Genomic DNA, 9,086 nt, shown 5'->3' on the forward strand with positions numbered 1-9,086 from the left:
GGACAGTCCGCACCAATTTCACATGGTCGTCCATGTTCTCGGTGTAGATAAGAATGTCATCCAGGTAGACCAGCACCCCCTTGTACAAGTGTTCATGCAGTACTTCATTGATTAATTGCATGAACACAGCAGGGGCTCCTTGTAGTCCAAAAGGGAGCACCTGAAACTGGAAACATCCCAGTGGGCAGTTAAAAGCCATTTTCCATTCATCCCCTTCCTTAATTTGGACTCTGTAGTAAGCCTCTTGTAAATCAAGTTTGGTGAAAATTTTCAATAGATTGGCTAAAATGTTTGCTGGACAATCGGCAATTTGTTGGAAATGTGGGCAAGAAAAAGGCACGTATTATCATCAATGGTGGACATGCCAGGAAGCAAAAAAATTTGGGGGGAAAATTAAAAAATGGCTGAATGAGATTTTAGAACAAAAAATTGAATGGTCACCAGAGACATGCTTGCTCGGCTCCAAACCGGATAAGATCAAGAAAGATTCATGGTATTTAGCTCTTCACATTATTACAGCGGTGAGATTGATATACGCTCAATTTTGGAAAAACCAGAATATCCCATCAGAGGAAGCAATCATAAAAAAGATTTTGGATTGTGCAGAAGCTGATAAATTAACCAAAAAAAAATTAAAAGATAAGGACCAAACACAAACATGTTTATCCTGGGAGAAACTATATATTTGGCTAGAGAAGAGAATATCATAACCCAAAGTAAATATGGAAGGATTGTCAAGGAGGAAACTATATTAAGTGAGGTCGGTTAGACCTAATTGATATATTAAGAGAGATGAGTTGCTCTATCTCCCCTGGAATGTAATATTATATTGAATACTCAGATATGAAGGTACCATCTGTACCTACTACTTGTGTGTTATTTGTATTGTTCTTTGTGTTGTACATTATTTATATGGTGTATTGTTATTTTTTTTGTTTGTTTTTAAAGGAAAATGTAAATAAAGACTATTTAAAAAAAAAGTTTGGTGAAAATTTTCCCCTTGCCTAGGTAGGCCAGCATGTCCTTCATAAGCGGCAGGGGGTAGACATTTTCTACGCAAATGGCATTCAGATTTTTGTAGTCAACTACAAGGCAAAAGGACCCATCTTTCTTCTCCCGGAAGAGTACTGGTGGCTGCCACCTTCGGCCTGGCTGGTTGGATAAAATCCAGTTCTAGGTTTTTGTCAATAAAGTTCTGTAGTTCCCTCAGCTCCCGAGGGGTCATGGGGTAGATTTTTGGCTTAGGGAGTTTTACTCCAGGAAGTATTTCAATGGTACAGTCCGTTGGTCTGTGGGGAGGTAACACATCTGAGGCCTTTTCGCTGAAAACCTCCCGGAGGTCCTAATACTCCCTTGGAATCTTCTCCTCCCCCTCAATGTGATCTATTGCCATTTCCGCCCCCTTGTTTTCCACTCCGTCCTCCGAAGGGGGTTCTTCCCTGTCTTTTCCTGGTTTCTTGGAGCGAATGCACAAAACTCCCATCCTCCAATTAATGTGCGGGTTCCATTTATGGAGTCAAGGTAGTCCAAGTATGAGGGGTCACTCCATGCCAGGGGCCACAATGAAACTAAGAGTCTCTATGTGATCCCCCAACTGCATCTCAATGGGTTTGGTCACAAAACTGGCTGGGCCCCCTCCTGCCACTGATCGTCTAACTGACAGAAAGCAATGGGCCTTCTCAATGGTTTTAGCCTTAGGCCCATCTTTTCCACCACTTTTGGGCTGATTATGCACCTAGTGCATCCAGAGTCTAGGAGGACTGGCATCTGCCCATGAGCCCCAGTGGATGGCACCCTTATTTCTACAGGGATGATCATGGGGCCCCCGTTGTGGCTCACCAGGTCATTGTCGTCAGACTCGATGTCAGTTTCGCTGTCGTCTGCGATGGTCAGAGTTCCCAACTCACCCTGTTTTCGGGGAGCGAACTCAACAACTTCTCCTTTCAGGGCGGGCTCACGGGCTTTTGCGGGCACTTTGTCAGCCCTCTTCCCTCCAGGGCCAGTTGATTTTGGTGCTGGCTTGGAGAAACACTCAGCAGCTCGGTGCCCTTCCTTTCCACATTTGAAACACACGAAGGATTTTGGCTTTGGTTTGGGCTCTGTCTTCCCCACTGCTGTCTTTGGCACCCCTTTGTGGAAAGAGGAAGATGACTGATCCCAGGCATGGCCACCACAGATCCGGCTTTGGGCCAGATCGATCTCTATGTCCGCTGCTACCACATACCAGCTCTGCAGATCTTCGGGGACCCCCCGTGCTCTGCAATCTTTGTAGATGTCCTCATTCAATCCATCTTTATAGTTTTCTAATAGGGCCACTTCTGACCACCCTCTCTTGAAAGGTGCTAGCTCGCGGAACTCCTGGGTGTACTTTGCCACCGATCTCCGGCCCTGGTGAATGTCCTTCATTCTGATTCTCACCTTCTGCTCAGCTAGGGGGTTCTCAAAGCACGTTCTGAGGGCTTCCCATAAAGAGGTTGTAATTTCTCAGCAGGGAGGAGTTGTTATTGTGAAGGACCACCATCCATTCAGCTGCTACTCCCTCTAGGACATTTGTAACACACCTCACTCATGCCACATCTGACAAGAAGTCCTCCCCCCAGTCCTGCATATGGTTCCACACTTGGGTCAAAAAAAATCCCAAGATCTTCAGATCTCCTCTGAACTTGTCTGGGGGGGGGAATTTTGGCTTTCTTTGCCTCTGGGGTGGAGCCTGCAATGCTGGGGGCCCCTGGACTGCCACATCTCTTGCCTGAGTTTCAGAGGCTTGAGATGCTCCTTCCCCAGCTTGCTCTTCCTCTCCCCCACAAGCAGCCATCTCTGGTTCATCTCCAGGGTGGTCTCCTCCCTTCCCAGTTGGGTAAACATACCACTCCCAGGCTCAGTGGCTTTCTTCGGCATCTCTGAGAAGTTGCATAGCCTGGGTGACCATGAGGCTTTCTTTCTGCTCTTGCATCCATGCCAATTCTCCCTTTCAGGGACTGGCACTTGTTACTCATTGGGGGGTCCTTTCCAAGTCCACTAGCCTCCCCACTCCCGTCGACCATCTGGCTCGCTCTCTCCCAGTCATAATTTTGTCATCCATTCCCAGGTTCCCCCCCCCCCCAGTTGGAGGGAAGAAATTGTTGAGCCAGCAGCTCCCATCTGGTCCTGATCACTGTCTTGATCAGACATCGTTTGGTTTCAGCCCTCTCGGTAGTTATCGGGGATGGCTGTTAAATGAGATCTTGTTTAATGTCAGGTGTGCCTCCTTTCAGATTTCAAGAAAGAATGACCCCGACTCCATTTTCATAGATAAAGGTACTTTTACTGAAATTGAACTGAATGCAGCCAAGGAAAAGCAAGACCTGAGGCATAGGTGCGAAAATCACATATAGAAAGCATCCCCTCCCCACTGTCCAATGTAAATCATCCAATCCAAAGGTCCTCTAGGGGTCATGTGGAAGCGCACGTCTGGCAGTGTCATCAATCTGGAATGCCACGACGGTTGACCTGATATCCACTTCAAAGAATAGACTACAGCTACAATTCACTTTCGTTTTTCCTTTCGTTCCTCCTCCTCCAGCACGCTTTCCCCCCCAGCTTCCGCCTAGCTCCCCCTCCCCATTACCATGGCAGCCGATGCAAGCAAGCATTGAAAGAGCAGAGGCTGACAGCTGATACCAGAGGGAATATTGTTGACTTGGAAGGAACAAAGACATAGACTGGATTCCACAGAAAAAGCAGAACAATTTTATGAGCACTATTTTGGACCACAAGAAGAAATGAAAGTGAGAGAGGAAAAAGAGGATAGAGAACAAGAGGAAGCCATAGGAGCCTTGGTGGTGCAGCGGACTAAAGTGCTATTAAGTAGCATTTAGCTGCCAGCTGCCTGCAATTACTGTGAGTTCAAATCTCACCAGGCTCAAGGTTGACTCAGCCTTCCATCCTTCCGAGGCAGGTAAAATGAGGACCCGGATTGTGGGGGCAATAAGATGACTTTGTATAAAAAAGAACACCGCTTGGGGGGAACGAAAGCCCTACTAAGCAGGTATATACAAAAGTATGAAGGCTATTGCTTAACACATTGTAAGCCGCCCTGAGTCTCCAGAGAAGGGCGGCATATAAATCGAACCAATAAATAAATAAATAAATAGGAGAGAGAGAAATGCAAGAAGAAGAAGATGAAAGGGGAACTGGAAACGTTGCAGCGAGACTGGCTGGAAAATAGTGAGCTCCAACGTGCTTCACAAAAATCCAGCCAGACAAAATGCTGTCGGGGGATCTTCAGACCTGAACTGTCTTGGAGGAACGCTGAAGAAAGAGAGGCACCTCAGATGACCAAGAGGAATAGGCAAATTCCTCGAAGGGTTGGAGGCAGCTCTTTGATCTAGTGGCAGGGGTGGTGGCCATTAAAATGACCATTCTAAACTGGGGCAACTGGACTAAGATCTGTGCAGGAGTGATGTTTGAATTGTTACTGGGTGAGTGATTGGCCAACTCACAGGTAAAAATAATTTTTTTAAAGCTTAAAAGAGGTCCCAGCATGAAATAAGCAGCTAATTGGCACTTGGGAATTTTAATTGGAGGGAGAAGAACAAAGAGGAAGTTAAAAGACTAAAGCCCCCCCCAAAAGAAAACTTTCTACCTGGACTTAAAATTGGATTTGAAGAAATCAAAAATAATATAAGAAAAAGAAAACTGAGAGAAAGCACTCTTTAACAATAAAAGGAAAAGAAATTGAAGAGAAAGTACTTTTAATGTGGATTTAAAAGTGATACTTTGTTGCCTGGGGAATTGTGGTTTGGAGAGAGACATCTGCTGGTGGAAAGAAAGCACTACAACAGCTGCTTTAAACATTGAAGAAACAGTAAGAATTTTGACTACCATGGGAAATTTTAAGGAGTATTTGTTTAAACAACTGGATCCCGACTTTGAAAGGAAGTGAAAAAGAACAAAGCCTTAAACTGGAATGGTCTAGACAAATATTTGAACTGGATATTACTTGGAAATTAAAAAAAGAGAGACACTATATGGACTTGAATTTTAATTACAGATAAACTAAAATATATATTTTTTTTTGAATTCATAATATAGAACTTTGGGAGTATGAGGAACTAATGGGGATGTTTAAGAATGTGCACGAAGCATTTAAGTGTAATAAAGAAGCGGAAGCTGGTTAGAATAAAAAAAAAGGAAAAAGAGAATACAAATGAGAAGCAAGAACATAACGCTGAAAGGAAAATAATTGAAGATAAAAAGATAGATAATTACACTGGGATTGACAATGGGAAAAAAATGCATAGGGGGGAATATCTCCCCCCAAAAAGAAGGGGAAGGAAATGGGAAAAGAGTGAGGGGGAGAATTAAGAGGGTAACAATTTTAAAAATTAGAGAAAGGATTCAGGGGAAAAGATACAATAAATATAAAAAGAAAAAGAAGAAAATAAGAGAATGGGAGAAAGGGAGAAAAATATTAAGAAGTGGAATTTTGGAGAGACCAAAAGAAAATGGTTAAAAGGGGAAGAATAATGGAGAGAAGGAAGGGAAATAAAGCACTTATTAGTTGATTTAAGGGAACTGTGTTAATAGTAGAAATTGTATGTAAGAAGCAAACAAGAAGAAATATATTGTTTATTGTAAAATTGATCAGCAGATGTAATATCAAATGTAGATTGGTTTAAATATGAAAATAACTGAAATTAAGATATAAAATTGAAATGCTAGTAAATGACGTATCTAAGAAGCAAAAAAGAAGTATATTGTTTATTGGAAAATGGATCAGCAGATGTAATATGAAATGTAGACTGGTTTATATATCAAAATAATCAAAATTAAGATATAAAATTGAAATGCTAGTAAATGAGGAAAATAATTAATTGATGTTGGAATAAGAAATTAGGAACTAAGGAAAGTAAGAGGTGAAAGGTTAATTTAGTTAAAAGGTTTCAATGTAAAACTGGGATAAGTTGAAATACATTGTTAATAATCAAAAAATGTGATGGGGATTTCAAGAAATACATTTAATAAGTGGAGAAAATATCGGGGTTGCCCGGATACCATAGTGGAAAATATTAAATTGAAAATGAATACAACAATGGAGAGAGAATGGAAAGAGGAGTAGAGGGATAGAAGGAGGGGAGAAGAGAGGAAGGAGAGAGAGGAATAGAAAAAAGGGAAAAGGAGAGGAAGAAAGGGAGGGGAAACAAGAGTAGGAGAGAAGGTTAGAAAGGAAGGAAGGAAGGAGGAGGTGGGGAAGGAAGGGGAAGTAGAGAAGGAATAGGAGAGGAAGAAAGAAGAAGAGGATAGAAGAAGGGAGGGAAGAAAAAGAGAGGAGAAGGAGAAGAAAGATTGTTGTAAAACAAGGGAGATGAAATGGTAGAAAGGCAACCTCAAGCATGCTTAAATTTATTAGGATGAAGAACGAATTAATATGAAAGTTAAAAGAGAATATATATGATTAACAATGGATAATATAATTAATTGAAATAATGTTAAGAAATTAGGATTAGAGGGTGGATGGTGATACTGTTTATATAATATGTATAGAAGTATTAAGATAAGATGAAAAAGTAGGGAAAAAGAACATTTTGGCAGAAACTGTAATTATGTAAAGTGTATTTGGATATGACAAGTTGTATAAGATATGATATCATCAATACTCTGTGGGTGTGTGTGAAAGAAAAAATCAATAAAACTTGATTCAAAAAAAAAAAAGAAGACGACAAAAGAGAGTTAGAGGAAATAGCAAAGAGAGAAGGAGCAAAGGCAAAAGATCAGAGAGAGATAAGAGCAATCAGAACAACAAAACCTATCTATAAGTAAAACCATGGAAGCAGAAATAAAATTACTGTCAATAAATATAAATGGATTGAATTTGGCTATAAAAAGGAAAAGGACTTTTAGTAAACTAGAAAAAATAAAGTTGGATATAATTTGCCTGCAAGACATTCATATTAAAAAACAACACAATAAACTGTTGGAACATTCCAAAATTGGGAAACTATATACCTCTCTATCACAACATAAGAAGAAAAGAGTAGCTCTTTACATAAAAGAAACAATAAATGTTAAGCAAATTTTCATGGATGAAAAAGGGAGAATTTTGATGGTGGAGATAATGAATTACAAACAGATACTTTTGATAGTAATTTATGCACCAAATAGCAATCAAGAGGACTTTTATAGTAAACTTCATAAGAAAATAATAGAATTGGAGTATGAAAATATATGTGTAGTAGGAGATTTTAATAAATTGTGGATGCAGAACTGGATTATAAAACTAGGAAAGTAAATAAAAAAGCTAGGAAGACACTTCCAAAGGCTTTTTTTTAAAATGGTGGAAGAATTAGGTATCTAAGATGTTTGGCGCAAGATACATCCTAAGGAAAAGCAATATTCATTTTATTCAAATAGGCATATGTCTTGGTCGAGAATAGATATGATATGGATGTCAGCTGAATTAAGATCAGAAATAGACATAGAAACAAGTAATTGGGCAGACCACACTCCAATAAAAGTTAAATGGAAAGGACAAAAAGGAAAATTAAGGTGGATGTTGAACCAGTCAATATTAAAAGATAAGGAATTTATTCAATTAGACTTTTTCTTTAAAGAGAATAGAAAAGAAGAGACCTCATTACAAAATGTATGGGGCACAGCTAAGGCATACATTAGAGGTTTAGCTATAACTTATATGGGAAAGAAAGATAAGAAGAAGGAGAAACAAAACCAAAAGATATTAGAAGAAGAATATAACAAGCTCACACGGTTTGAAGCCAATTCAATGTTCCTTCAATGGCACCATGGTACTGTACATCTGTGAACAATGGATCAGGTCACAAAAGTTACAGATAATTTACATGTGTCATTTATTTTTTTATTTTTTTATTGTAAAAACATTTTATTAGATTATAGAATAAAATACAAAAATAAAAAGCAAATAATAGAACACAATGGGGAGGAAAAGGGGAAAGAAAAGTGAGGAGGAGAGGGAGTTAGCTACATTATTGATGGATACAGCTACCGGTAACACTGAACTGACTAATTGACAAACTACTTAAATGTGAGCTTGATGGCTTCCTATTTAAGTGACTCTGTAACTGGTTTGAAACCTTTAATTTAAAAAAGTTGATCAACAGCAACTCATCAGACTGGAGGCAAATATGAAAGATTAGGCTCCCATGACCACTACTTGGCAGGAAAATAAGAGCACTCCTGATTTTACATAGTTTAAACTAATCTCCATTTTTAAAATTCATTTAGTATTGTATGAAGAGGAAATAAAAACAGAATCCACTGATCAAAGGTTGTAAATTTTGAGTATTTTGTCACTGTAAAAGAGTGATTCCTTTCAATATATCTCACACTTTGGAAATCTATAATTCTTTGTACATATAGAAATTATTAAAAGATGGTATAATTGAAAATCAGATATCCAAACCATATTAAAGATAAAGGTAAAGGTTTCCCCTGTCAAGTCATGTCTGACTCTACGGGGCAGTGCTCATCTCCGTTTCTTAACTGAGGGAGCCAACATTATCCAAAGAAATTTCTGTGGTCATGTGACTAGCACTACTATATGACAAAGGTGCATGAAACACGGTTACCTTCCCATGAAGTGGTACCTATTAATCTACTTGCATTTGCATTCTTTCAAACTACTAAGTAGGCAGGAACTGGGGCAAGTAATGGGAACTTACCCCATCGCACAGTGCTTGGTCTTGAACATCGGCTATTGCTCAGCGTCTTTAACCACTGAGCCACCGCACCCCCCTGAAACAATACTACTCTTTCTCAAAGCCACATTAGATAAAATATGGATATTAAAACAAAATGCAAAATATTGTGGCAAGGGAGGATGCCAACTTGGAAATAAAAAGGAATTTCTTGACAGTGAGAACTATTAAGCAGTGTAACAGCTTCCCTCCTGGAACTGAGGGTGCTGAGGGTTCAAATTTCAAAAAAATTGAACATTGTGACAGTTTAAATGATTATAAGTTGAAACATACAAAGCAAAACATATCACTTATATTAAAACAGGAGAATATGTAAAGAGCATAAAAAGAAAATATATATATAAATTAGTTTATGAAAAATAAATTATCAAG

The sequence above is a fragment of the Pituophis catenifer genome, unplaced genomic scaffold (genome assembly GCF_029215685.1).
Source record: "Pituophis catenifer annectens isolate HBS135680 unplaced genomic scaffold, rPitCat1.0.hap2 SCAF_3, whole genome shotgun sequence".
NCBI lineage: Eukaryota > Metazoa > Chordata > Lepidosauria > Squamata > Colubridae > Pituophis > Pituophis catenifer.